Genomic DNA, 12950 nt, shown 5'->3' with positions numbered 1-12950 from the left:
TAAAATTTAATTAAATCATTCTTAAATATAATTTTGCAATTTCTTTATTTTAGTTGTGCACAGTCAGGGTCTTTAATAAGGTAAATTGGCTGTAAAAAAACAAAGAATAGTAAATGAAAAACATTGTTAAGTAACAAGTAGAATTTTTACCTATTTACTTTAAAAAAAGTAGAGATACCTAACTATTAAAGGGGTTCATTAGTATTATCATTATAAAATTACAATTATGTAATTTTATGGCAAGCTTTTAAATCAATATTGTGGTAAGGGACAGCATTTTGGGACGGTTTCAACAGTGTGTTGCAACTGTCCCTACAGTGATAGCCATGATAAAAATTGGTATATTAGCTTGACAACATATCATTGACACATGCTAGCTATGCCTATTAGAAGATGTTCTAAAATGTTATGTTTTTACAATGCGTCACACAAACAACTTAGACACTATAACCAAAAATGTCATCTTTAAAAAAATTACTTTTTTACCAAGAAAATGATTTTGGGTAGAAGGAATGATCACATGTGACTGATTTCTTCCAGGAAGTATGAGGGGCCAGTAAAGCATGTGCAGTATGAATATTATCACTGTATCTTATTCCTGCTTGAAGAAATAAGTAATGTTGCAACTGCCACACGTTGCAACTGTCCCCACTCTCCCCTACTACACACAGCCGTTGTTCACTGACGAGCTGCGCACATTCACACTGAGCTCGTCGGTAAACAACGGCTGTGTGTAGTATATATGGCTCAACGTGAAATCACTCACCTGATGGCATTTACCGCTGATTACAGAACCGGCTTTACTGACAAAACGCGCAAGCATGATCGGCCGATTTGTATCGGTGCATCCCTAACTAAAAGTAAGTCTTCGAGAACGGGCCAGGTGGCGATATTGAGCGCGATATGGCGTAGATTGTCAGAGATTTACGTCTCTGTGTATTAATTGCCGCTCCAGCGGAACCTGAGCGGAACGCACGTGATGGAGATTTACTAATCAAAGTACCGGCTTCATTAGCTATGTTTCCATCCAAAAATGCGAATTTAACTTATGCGCAAAACTGGAACATCGCATAAAACATTTGCGCATAAAGCACGTTTCCATCCAACGAGACAAAGAGAACAATCCTCACTTCCTGATAAACTTTCACTAAGTATCAAAAAAAAAAAAAAAAAAAAAACTAGGAGAAGTCATGAAAATAATAATTTTCAGATTTCCCCAGCGGTTAATTGACATGTGACAACACGGGCAGTACCGGTATCACCGAGGGAAAGGTTGAGGGATAGTTTTCTCTCGTTTCCACGCTTTTATTCGCTTTTAAAAGCTTGTAAATGTCCGTAAGCATTTTACTTTCACTTTCGATTTAGCGGCAGTTCGGCGTCAATTGATTGAATGGACAACAACAAAACAGTACGACAAACTCACTTAGTCTATTTTAAACATAGAATTATTAATTTATTAACAAAAACAAATAAATAACTGTTAAATAACTTCCACAAAGTTTAATTATGAGAAATAGACCTACTGAAAATTGGCATCACGGTGGAAACAAATAAATAAGAAACGAATGTTCTTCCAGTGAGCTTCCAAAATCACCTTAGATAAACGAAAACAGTCAACAGGCCTTTTTACAATACAAAATACTTTTAAAACTAAATCTTTCGGCAACGTCTTGCCTTTCTCACCTTACTCCTAATGTGATAAATGAAATCGGACTCATGCCGCGGATGTGACTGTTGTTAGACACACTGCATTGAGCAGCCGCGTTCAGTTTTTAATTGTACTGTTTGTTCTCTAACTGAACTAAATGATTTTTATTTCCATAAAATAATCAAAACGACCGCAGGGCCGGTGCCGTGGTGGGCAAGTGACGAAACCACTTAAGGAAACATTTCTGATGCTGTGTAACAAGATGGGTCAGCTGGTTAGTCAAGTTATCCCGTTCCAGCGTGCAAAGTCACATGACTTTTTTAATGCGCATGGAGGAATTAATTCGGTAAAGTGTTTCCATCGTAGTTTATGCGCATTTTTTCTTATCGGATAAAAAAATTATCCTACTTAGTTGTGCGCATAAGTTTTTTATGTGCATTTTCAGAATTTATGCGCATTTTCGCGTTTCCATTCAGAGATTTTTTATGCAATATTCCAAAATGCGCATAAAATAGGTGAATGGAAACACAGCTATTGACTAAACGCGTCTCACAATATCGTTCGATATATTGTCCAGCCCTATCGTCATCCCAGACGCAAGTCTGACTATGGGGTGTCACATGGAGGGTCAGACTGAGACGTGCGGATCCATTTGCAGCATTTTATTGTCAAGATCGTAGTCGGGGCAAACAGGGTCAACACCAGCAAACAACAACAGCGAAGATAATCCAGAGAGTAAACCAGTAACCAAGCGTGAGTCAAAAACCAAATGGGCAGTCCAAAGTAACAACAGAAACAAACAGAGAAAACAAGGCAATACAGGAAACAAAACCAGGAATAAACTAGGAAACTCTGAAAACACGGAGACTAGGAAACTGGGAAAACGCTTAGAAATGCAGCCGGGGCAATACAAGACTTTGCGAAAAAGCTGAGTGTGAGAGTGGCTTAAATGCTGTCCGTGTGATGAGCTGCAGCTGTGTGTGTGTGTGAGAATGAGCTGCAGGTGAATGCAGTGATTGGTGCAGTGGCTTGTGGGGGCTGAAGTCCATGAAGTGTAGTGCAAGAGTTAGTGATGACAGGACGACTCAAATCGTGACAGAGCCCCTCCCCAAGGAGCGGCTTCCAGACGCTCTAACCACCTAATGAAACCGGAGGGTGGTGGAGCGGAGGCGGAACAGGGGGAGGGATGGAGGGCCAGGTCCATGTGGGGGTAATGGAGCTATGGACTGAGGCGGAGCCGACGGAGGGAGAAGCCATGGTGGAGGAAGGGTTGGCTCCTTCATGGGGCCGACCGACGGAGGTGGAGCCGGTGGAGCCTGAGGCGGAACCGGAGAGTCGATGGTCCTAGGTGACACCGAGGATCTGGAGGGCCAAGGCGGAACCCAAGGCTCTGGCGACCCCGGCGGAGATGGAGGTCCGGAGGTACGCAGCGGAGCCGGAGTGACAGAGGATCGAGGCTGTGCCCACGGGAGGGAGGAGGTCCACAGATCCGGCAGGACGGAGGCGCAGCCGGAGGAGTAGAGTCCAGAGGCGAAGGTGGGGTGACGACTGACCGGGGCGGAGCCGGAGAGACGATGGAGCCCGGAGGAGCTGGTGGGCCGACGGCCGAAAACGGAGACGAGGGAGCACAGAGCCGGGGTGGAGCCGCAGGGTCGGAGGGCCGAGGTGGAGTCCAGGACTCTGAGACTGGAGGTGATGGTGAGGGATCCTTCAGTCTGGACACCGATGGAGACTGGCAGTCCCACGGCAAGTCCTCTGCACCGAAGGTGGGATGTGGGTGAGCAGAGGGACTGTCAGGAGACAGAGGTGGCGGGACTGGAGCAGCAGGGAGGGTGGGTGGGAACCCACACAGTCCATGCATGAGCTCCGTGACCAGAACCGGGTAGACAGGAATCTCAGGACGACTGGACGGAACCAGCGGAGGCTCTGGAAGGCAGGGCGGAACCAGCGGAGACTCTGGGAGGGCAGCCATCTTGTGCAATGGCTCTGGAAGGGTGACCATCTTGAGAGCAGACTCTGGAAGGGCAGCCATTTTGCGAACAGACTCTAGAAGGGAGGCCATCTTGTCAACAGACTCTAGAAGGGCGGCCATCTTGTCAACAGGCTCTGGAATGGCAGCCATCTTGCGTACAGGCTCTGGGTTGGCAGACATCTTATGCTGTGGCTCTGAGCTGGAACTTACTGTGGAAAGATGGTCCTCCTCCACAATTCCCACAGTAAAAGGAGAGCCACACAACAAAAGAGCAAGATCCATATAATATTGCAAAGTCCAGCCAGGTTCAAACATTGGCATGAGGGAAGCCAATGGCTCTAAGAGTCCTCCACGGAAGAAAATCATAAGGCATTGATCATCCATAGAAGACAGATTTGCCAATTCAATAAAGTCCATAGCATAATCCTCAATAGTCCGCTCACCCTGCTTGAGACGCATGATCTGTACAGTGGGGTTCGTGCTGGAACCGGATGACACCATACTCACTGCTGGATCCTTGTAGTGGCGAAGTCTTCTGTCACATGGAGGGTCCGACTGAGACGTGCGGATCCATTTGCAGCATTTTATTGTCAAGATCGTAGTCGGGGCAAACAGGGTCAACACCAGCAAACAACAACAGCGAAGATAATCCAGAGAGTAAACCAGTAACCAAGCGTGAGTCAAAAACCAAATGGGCAGTCCAAAGTAACAACAGAAACAAACAGAGAAAACAAGGCAAAACAGGAAACAAAACCAGGAATAAACTAGGAAACTCTGAAAACACGGAGACTAGGAAACTGGGAAAACGCTTAGAAATGCAGCCGGGGCAATACAAGACTTCGCGAAGAAGCTGAGTGTGAGAGTGGCTTAAATGCTGTCCATGTGATGAGCTGCAGCTGTGTGTGTGTGTGTGAGAATGAGCTGCAGGTGAATGCAGTGATTGGTGCAGTGGCTTGTGGGGGCTGAAGTCCATGAAGTGTAGTGCAAGAGTTAGTGATGACAGGACGACTCAAATCGTGACATGGGGTCCTTCAGAGCATACCACCACTTTGACATTTCCAGTGAACTACAACGAGAATGAACTACAAATGGTATTAGAAGGCAATTTAACTGAAATTCTGAGTACCGACCTCTCTTCTGATCTGTCCAAGTTCTTTGTCTTCTTCTACCAAATCCAGTGAATATCTCTCTATTCCAGCTATTTACATGCAAATAAACCTTCCATGTGGTGTCGACACTCTTGCCAGTCCACCTTTTTATGTTCCACAACGTAATACCCATTTTACAGACAAGATGAGTTTGTGGCAGAGGTGTGTCAACCTGGTGAGGACTCTGCTGGAGCCATGGCTTGTAACCACATGTTTACTCAGGCAGATGAGATTGCCTCACGTGTACTTCAGAAAAAAGCATCAGTTATGGAGATCATGAGCCGCGCAGCTCTATGGTTTATGCGCTTTGACTTTGCCTTTAAATTTCCACGACCACTGATGCCTAACATGATCATGATTGGAGGAATGGCAACCAAGAGACCAAAACCATTGTCTCAAGTAAGCTCCTATTACATTTGCATGCAATTTACACTCTAATTGCAGTGCTGTAGCTTTCTTTTTCATATGACTTTTCTCAGTCCTTGTCTGTCAACGTTATGGACTGTACAAATCACCAGCAACGTGAGCAAACCTCAAAACAGCACCTATAGAGAGTCAGTGGCGTACCGGACACCCCCGCAGCCCCCGCGGTGCGTGGGGGCCCCGACCCTTTGGGGGGCCCCATCGCAGTACATTCTAAAAGGCAGTGCTACGAGACGCTGAAATAGACGCGAGACGTGAGCGCAAAGGTAGTGCAGTGGCACGAGTTTAATGTTCTATAATAACAACCGGGGAAAAAAACATTTATCTCACATTTTACTTTAACACTATACTTCTAAAACAAACGAGTCGTACTCAAAGAGGATAAGTTTAGGCTACGCTTAATGTGGCTTACGGAGCCCCAGGGTAAAAATTTTAAAGCGTGCGCACAATATATTTCGCTCCCTCATTTTACTAAATCATATGCACAACTTAGGCCTAGTAACTCGTTCCTTTGTATTAAGTAATTTGAGTGAACGATATAATAATTTGTTTGTTGATTTGATTGAACTAAACCCTGGTCACTATTTAATAGATTTTTATGTAGGCTAATGCATAATTTAGTAACATGAGAAAATACGAATTCGTGCCGACGATTTTTCCCCCCTCTGCATGTCATGTGCAGGGGCTCTGTATGATTTAAGCAGGGCTTAAAATAATAAAAAAAAGTGGTTCATTCTGAGCGGAATCTGTATCTTACCATTTCTGTTTATGCGTTTCTCTGTATTAGGCCTACCGTTCAGCGTCAAAAAACGGAGAGTCTTGATCTGGTAACCTACCTTGCGCTTAGTCATAGCCAATACAGCATCATCTTTTCTTGATTTTAGCCAAATGTTTTAAACAAAAGAAAAAACTTTAAACGCTTTAAAGATATTAAAATATTTTTTTCAATATATTTAGAATTAAGAATTGTAACTTTTTTTTATTTTTCTTAAAATGTATTTTATTTTGATAATGAACAAGCTGCAATGTTATAGCAAAATGTGTGTGCGCGTGATTGTTTTTTTCATACCAATGTTGCGGCTGATGGAAGCCAATATATCATTCATCTCTGTAAGCGTCGGCAAAAAAGGAAAGAAAAGAAATAAAGAAAACGGCTTTCCCCCTCATTTTCCTTTACATGAACTTTGGATTGTGTCACAATGAATCGATGTTAATGTTAATGATTTAAGTGAAATATATGTTTTTGTGCTGTGGTCCGCTGCTGTGCTTCTCTGACAATAACCTGTCAGCGGTTCACTGACGATTTGTCACCAGACTTTTTCCATACAATGTATCGTTCGTTCTCGAAATTGAAATGATCAAGACATTTCTCCGGAGCACAATGTTACAAGAAAGACTGTCCAGTTTAGCTCTTGTTAGTCTAGTATTGAGAATGCCTGCGCTCGCAACATCAACATAAAATCGTTAGTCAAAGTCTTTGCACACCGAAACGCTCGCAATATAAATATAGACTAAATATTTATTCCTGCATGGATTTCAGTCTGATTGAAAAGCAATTAAATACGCACAGTATATGATATATGCTATTAATAATAACGTCAAATGCATCAATACAACGATAATTCACCATATTCATTACTGATAAATCAATTGTAAATGGGAGAAACTGACTCAGGTGCACAATAAATTTTCATGCATGACATCACTGCTGGTGGGAGGGGCCCCATCTCGTTTTTTGCGGGGGAGCCTCTAAGATGTGCGGTACGCCACTGTAGAGAGAGAGAGAGAGAGAGAGTGTGTGTGTGTGTGTGTGTGTGTGTGTGTGTGTGTGTGTGTGTGTGTGTGTGTGTGTGTGTGTGTGTGTGTGCAGGTGTGTGTGTTTAATAATCATATCTAATGGGCTGAGGAACTGTTTGGCTTTTTTCTTGTTGCAAGTACATAGCAAGCCATTTTAGAAATATGTGAATGCTTCTCTTGAAACATCTCTACCTATAATAATAAAAGGATATCTATCTCTGAGGCAAAGTACAGATTTGTTAAAGGTTGACATCTCCCCCTTGAAATTAGGTGACAGTTAACTATTTCTTAGCCGGAACGCACATGTTATCATGAGAGAAGATTTGTTTGTTTACATGGGCTAGCTGGATTGGGAGATATTAAAGAGCACACACTGTTTTATAGCCAAAGCCGTACAGACCAGTGTTGTTTAAAAGTAATAGAAATCAGCATTCATAGAAACTGATTTTGTTTTGTATGAGTTTTACATTTCTTGTTTTATCTGTTTTAAAGCTAGATAAAAACCCGACTGAGCATCATGTTTAATAACGGATTGTGTAAGGCTGCTTTCATATTGGTTGGAAATAGAGATTTGTATTACTCTGGTGATTTAAATGTAGGCTGTTTTAAAATTGAAAGACACGTATACAGATTACACACTCTGGTTGGCCTTATTAATGTGTTATTAAATGGCGTGTAACCTACAGTATAGTCAGTGGTGGACAGTAACGAAGTAGTTGTAATTCGTTACTGTACTTAAGTACATTTTTCAAGTATCTGTACTTTACTGGAGTAGTTTTATTTTGAGTAACTTTTACTTTTACTTCACTACATTCCAAAGCATAAGATCGTACTTTTTACTTCACTACATTTCATAAAACATGTCTTTACTCCTTATAATATATCACGTGTTCCGAGACGCAGAAGCAGTGTCTGATTAATGAACAAACTGATTCTTTTCAATCGGTTCGCAAATCGCCACAAACGATTCATTCACGAATTGGACTGATCCAATTGCAGCTGTTCAAACTCACTGATTCAAACGAGCCGTTTAGAGTAAGTCTCCAATGAACTGAATTCACAAATAAGAACCGGGAGATCTTGTGAGCGCGCGCGACTGATGCTGCGAAAAGTAAGATATACAGTAATGTCGAGTTTTAGGATTAATTATTGTAACTGTCAGTTGTTTGCGAACTAAATCTTCTGTAAAAAGTGATGTATTTAAGCCCGCTGAAATGATTAGATGCAGACTCATCAACTTCGTTTCTTTTTAGGTCAAAAAACGAAACATTAAAATAACACATACATAATATTCCTCGCTGCTGTAACCTTAACAGTTTTATTAAAATGCTACGCATTTAGCCCTATGTGACGTCTGTTTCTATATTGTTTATTTAAGGTATACTTTTTTATATTGTTTGGATCAACTAGCCTAGTAGACAGAAATATTTTATTCATAACCATACTGAAAATAAGTAAATATTGTTAGCTGATGCTAACTTCCTAGTTAACAAGCGTGCTGGTGCTAAGTTGAGGTAATTTTCAGATATGAAGTCCAAATATTTATAATCAACCACCTAGACAGATTACATCTGAGGGAAAAAGAAAAGATGTGATGTTCAGATCATGGTAACTAGTAATTATCAAAGTGGGAAGTGATGCCCTCTGGGGGCATTTGGCCAGGGCTGTTTTTACACCACAGACAATGTTTGAGAAAAAAGAAAAAAAATTATGAAAATATAATTACATTTTTCTTCCTAACTTCAGGCCTTATTCCCATATCATTTATAACTGTGCCGTTCTGCAAAATAACAAACTTTAAAACACTTTTCTTACTGGTGAAAATGAGATGGTCAAATCAGTTTTCTCTCAGGTACAATGCAATGTAAGCTTCACAGTGAACATCACTCTTGTCAACGTAGTCCATATCAACAACAAAAATCTATCTTGACTCCATATAGGCTAGTGATTATTTGGGGAAAATCCAAGGCTTATAGTAGGATTATAAAAAAAAAATATATGTTAATATAAAATTAAAGCCTTTATAAAATTGCAAAATATTTCAGTACTTTTTTACTTAAGTACACAAAAAATGTAGTACTTTTGTACTTTCACTCGAGTAAAATTGAAAAAGGAGTTCTTTTACTGGAGTAATATTCTATTATACGTATCTGTACTTTTACTCAAGTACTTGATTTGTGTACTTCGTCCACCACTGAGTATAGTCTATCTAGAAAAGTTGCTTCTTATTTTGAGAAAGGCACAGCCTGGCTGTGTGAGTGCATTAAGCGAGAGCACGTAGTTTGCAGAGAGTGACTAAAGGTGGGAAAGCCTTTAAATGGAGATGTCTGGGTGTGTTTTATGCCAGTTGCTTACTGTACCTCAATCACTTGTGTAGAAGATTCCATTAATTCTTGCCAGTAGGTGTCCAGTTCCATCTTCTTATGTTGCACAAGCTTTTACTCACTTTACTGACCGCATGAATCTTTGGCAAAGATGTGTGAACCTAGTAAGGAGTCTGCTCCAGCCCATGGTTTGTGAACGTATGCCTGCTCATGCAGATGAGATCGCCTCACATGTGCTTAAAACAAAAGCATCGATGGTGGAGACATAGCCTTGGAATTCTCATGTCCAGTGATGACAAATATGTTCATCTCTGATCTCATCTTAAAACAAGAACTAGAAACACTTACACTCTACACTCTTTTACTGTTTTTGCTGCTTAAACGCTAATAGCCTGCTAAAAAACAAAAAAAAAAAAAAACAGCTAAAAGCAGCCTAAGCTGGTTGTCTGTTTTATATGGTCAGCCTTGTTAAACTGGTTTAAGCTGGTCAGCAGGCTGGTTTTAGCTAGGGTTGTTTTTTTTTTTTCAGTTTAATGGCGTTTTAAGACCTTTCACGTTTTTTTTTTAATGTCACTCCACTTATGTCATTGGTGGGATTTCTTACCTGTTCTTTATGCAAGTTGCATTAGATACGCCAGTAGATGGTGACAAGAGACTGGCTGAATGAATAATTAAACTGATACGTTCAGAACATTTTGTCACTCAGAAACGCCAAAGCTGCATGTTCAGAGATACACAAATATTTCTGTAAACATTGTGCTTAAAATTTATATTATAATATTAACTTTTTGTTTATTGAACTCTTGTATAAGATCAAAACTTGCACTTGTGCTGTTGGTCTTAATATCAACATTACCATGGCCGAATAAGATCAGTATAGACATTAGATTTGATGTTAAGTAGGGTGTGGATGCATTCTGTACTGCTAGCAAAGATCTCAGAGTATTCATGGCAACCTTTAAAAGTAGCCTACACTTTTAAGTACATTTTCAGAGAATGTTCTAAAGCCATTGGCGATTGGTTTCCACCTCTATCATGAAAGTGCTTTGTGAGATTGTAGGGATAGTATTTTATAAAAGAAGTTGCACAAGAGTACAAAACAGTACCACACAATGTAAAAACACGTGATTTGTAATTTTCTTTCTTTTTCTTTCAGTGTAGTGAGCTTTTGGCCGCTAAGCCCCTCATGCCACAAACCTCTCCTATGTGAAACTTCATGTTTTTGTGTGTGTACAGAGAGGAGCTGGGAAAAATCAGTTTGCACGAGATGTGAGGCAATCCTACTACTGCCAAACCTAGTTCTGAGACTACGTGCCACTATTTATGTCAAAAGGCAAAGATAAAAAGCAATAACTTTAACCTAGCAAACTCTATAATTAATTAACCTAAAAGGGATTTTTTTGTACCCCACTGAATTCTAGAATGATTTATGGTTTTATGAACATTACATTACCTACATTATTGTAGGTAATACCTGGTTTAGTTTGTTAACTTTACATAATTAATATTTTTTTTAATGTGTTTAGTTAAAATGCAATTCAAACATACAATGACTTGAAATGTACCTCTTCTTTGGTGACGATGTTTTTAGTTTGTGAGTTAATTTTTATATATACACATATCAAAAGGCTTCTTTTAAAGTCACCACAAATTGTGACGTACATCTCTATGAAACGACTTCTTGAACAAGAAAAAATTACTTGGGACTTGATTTTTTTCATTTTGTAGTATTCATAGTAATTATTAGTAGACTATCATGACTATGTATCAAGGTTTTTTAAAAATCAGATAAGCTGACCTTTTAATAACAAGGCAAAGTTAGTTTGGTTCATGTGATGCAATTCCACAAAAGCACGATGAACCTGTTCAAGACATTTGGTCCTCTTTACCTTTGTTTAAACAAACCTATCTCTAGATAAGTCCTATGACAGTTGTTATATACTCGTACAATCCTGAAACCATTAACCCGGAGCTACATTTAACCCAATTGTGAGTTTTTAAGCCGCAGTGCCGTTACATCACGATGAGGGAGCGTAAAATTAATTCATTCTTTGTGCTGTACGCACATGCTGTCAGTGACTTATGAACAGTCATTTCCCTTTTGTCTAGTTTTGAGGCCCCTCCTCTTTTAAAAACATTGCCAGTCCTCATAATTGCACTGTATCTCTGCTGTCTGCTGTATGAATGTTAGAAGGATGGAGAGAGCACTGACTGTTCCCGCTCTGGGGCTTATGGCCTTGCTATGCTTGTTCTCCTCTGAGCCTGTGCAGGCTGGAAAGGTGCTTGTCATGCCAGTGGATGGCAGCCACTGGTTGAGCATGAAGATCCTGGTGGAAGAGCTTTCTCAGAGGGGACATGAGATGGTGGTCCTGGTCCCTGAAACCAGTATGCTGATTGGGAAGTCTGGTAATTACACCACTAAGTCTTTTCGTGTGCCTTACACCCTTGCTGAACTGAATGCTAACTTTGACCACATAAAGAAGAGTGCACTTGAGAAGCCTCCAAAACTGACTGTTATGTTTGGAAATTTGGGTAACTTGATACAGTTCACGGAAATGCAGGTAAAAGCCTGTGAAGGGCTGCTGTATGACGAGTCCCTGATGAAGAGTCTAAGAGAGACGGGATTTGATGTTTTGCTCACTGATCCTTTCCTGCCCTGTGGGTCCATCATTGCCGATTCCTTCTCACTTCCAGCCGTTTACTTCTTGCGTGGACTTCCCTGTCGGCTTGATGAGGCAGCTGCCCAGTGTCCCTCACCTCCGTCTTTTGTCCCACGCTTCTTCACTGGTTACACAGATAAGATGACTTTCCCTCAGAGAGCAAGAAACACATTTATGGCAGTTTTCGAAAAGTACTTATGCAACAAACTTTTTGGAAGCTTTGATGAACTGGCCAGTAGATATCTGCAGAAGGACACTACGTACAAAGAGCTATTAGGTAACGGTGCAGTCTGGCTTCTAAGGTACGACTTTACCTTTGAGTATCCCAAACCACTAATGCCGAACATGGTCCAAATAGGGGGCATCAACTGTGCTAAGAAGGGTCCACTGACACAGGTAAGATGTTAATAAACATAGACATTCTCATTTGTTCTGTATTGTCTGGCGCACACAAAATGCAAATCCTTCACGTTGTCACATATCTATATCTATATATATATATATATATATATATATATATATATATATAGATTAATACTGTAATACTGTAAGTGTTTTCTGTCTGTTACAATTTAAGCTTAAAATTGTGTAATATGTGCAGTAATGCTAAAACATGATTATATTTTGAAAGAGCATTTTTACTGTTTCGGCTCTCAAGCATGTTACATCACACAATGTTCATTAAACACGACAACCAAGATCTAGATTAGAATACTCCAAATTCATTGGAACAAATCTAAGGACAAACTCATAAGTCCATGTGTTGTGAATTGGGCAGAAACCTTTTGTGAGAAAGCTCTTCTGTGTGCATAAATATGAATAATCCACAAGCAATTATCAGTGAATGAGATGCATTGCTTCAATGCCATATTTGGACTTAACACATCCTACTATCTGTTAATATCAACACCTCTTTGAACCTTGTTCTGACTAATTTTAAGCTGGTACTTTGACCTGTGTGGTTACACTGCATGAGTG

At 40.5% G+C, this 12950-nt stretch overlaps 2 pseudogenes; both read left to right on the top strand.

Annotated features, from left to right (window-relative positions):
• Positions 1 to 4591: 4591 nt before the first annotated feature.
• On the top strand, positions 4592 to 10522 carry LOC141340840 (UDP-glucuronosyltransferase 1A5-like; annotated as a pseudogene).
• Positions 10523 to 11439: 917 nt separating this feature from the next.
• LOC141340349 (UDP-glucuronosyltransferase 1A1 pseudogene) lies at positions 11440 to 12380 on the top strand (annotated as a pseudogene).
• The last annotated feature ends 570 nt before the right edge of the window (positions 12381 to 12950 follow it).

The sequence above is a fragment of the Garra rufa genome, chromosome 8, assembly GCF_049309525.1.
Source record: "Garra rufa chromosome 8, GarRuf1.0, whole genome shotgun sequence".
Lineage (NCBI taxonomy): Eukaryota > Metazoa > Chordata > Actinopteri > Cypriniformes > Cyprinidae > Garra > Garra rufa.
The sequence above is the reverse complement of the archived record's forward strand: the minus strand, read 5'-3'. Positions and strand labels throughout refer to the sequence as shown.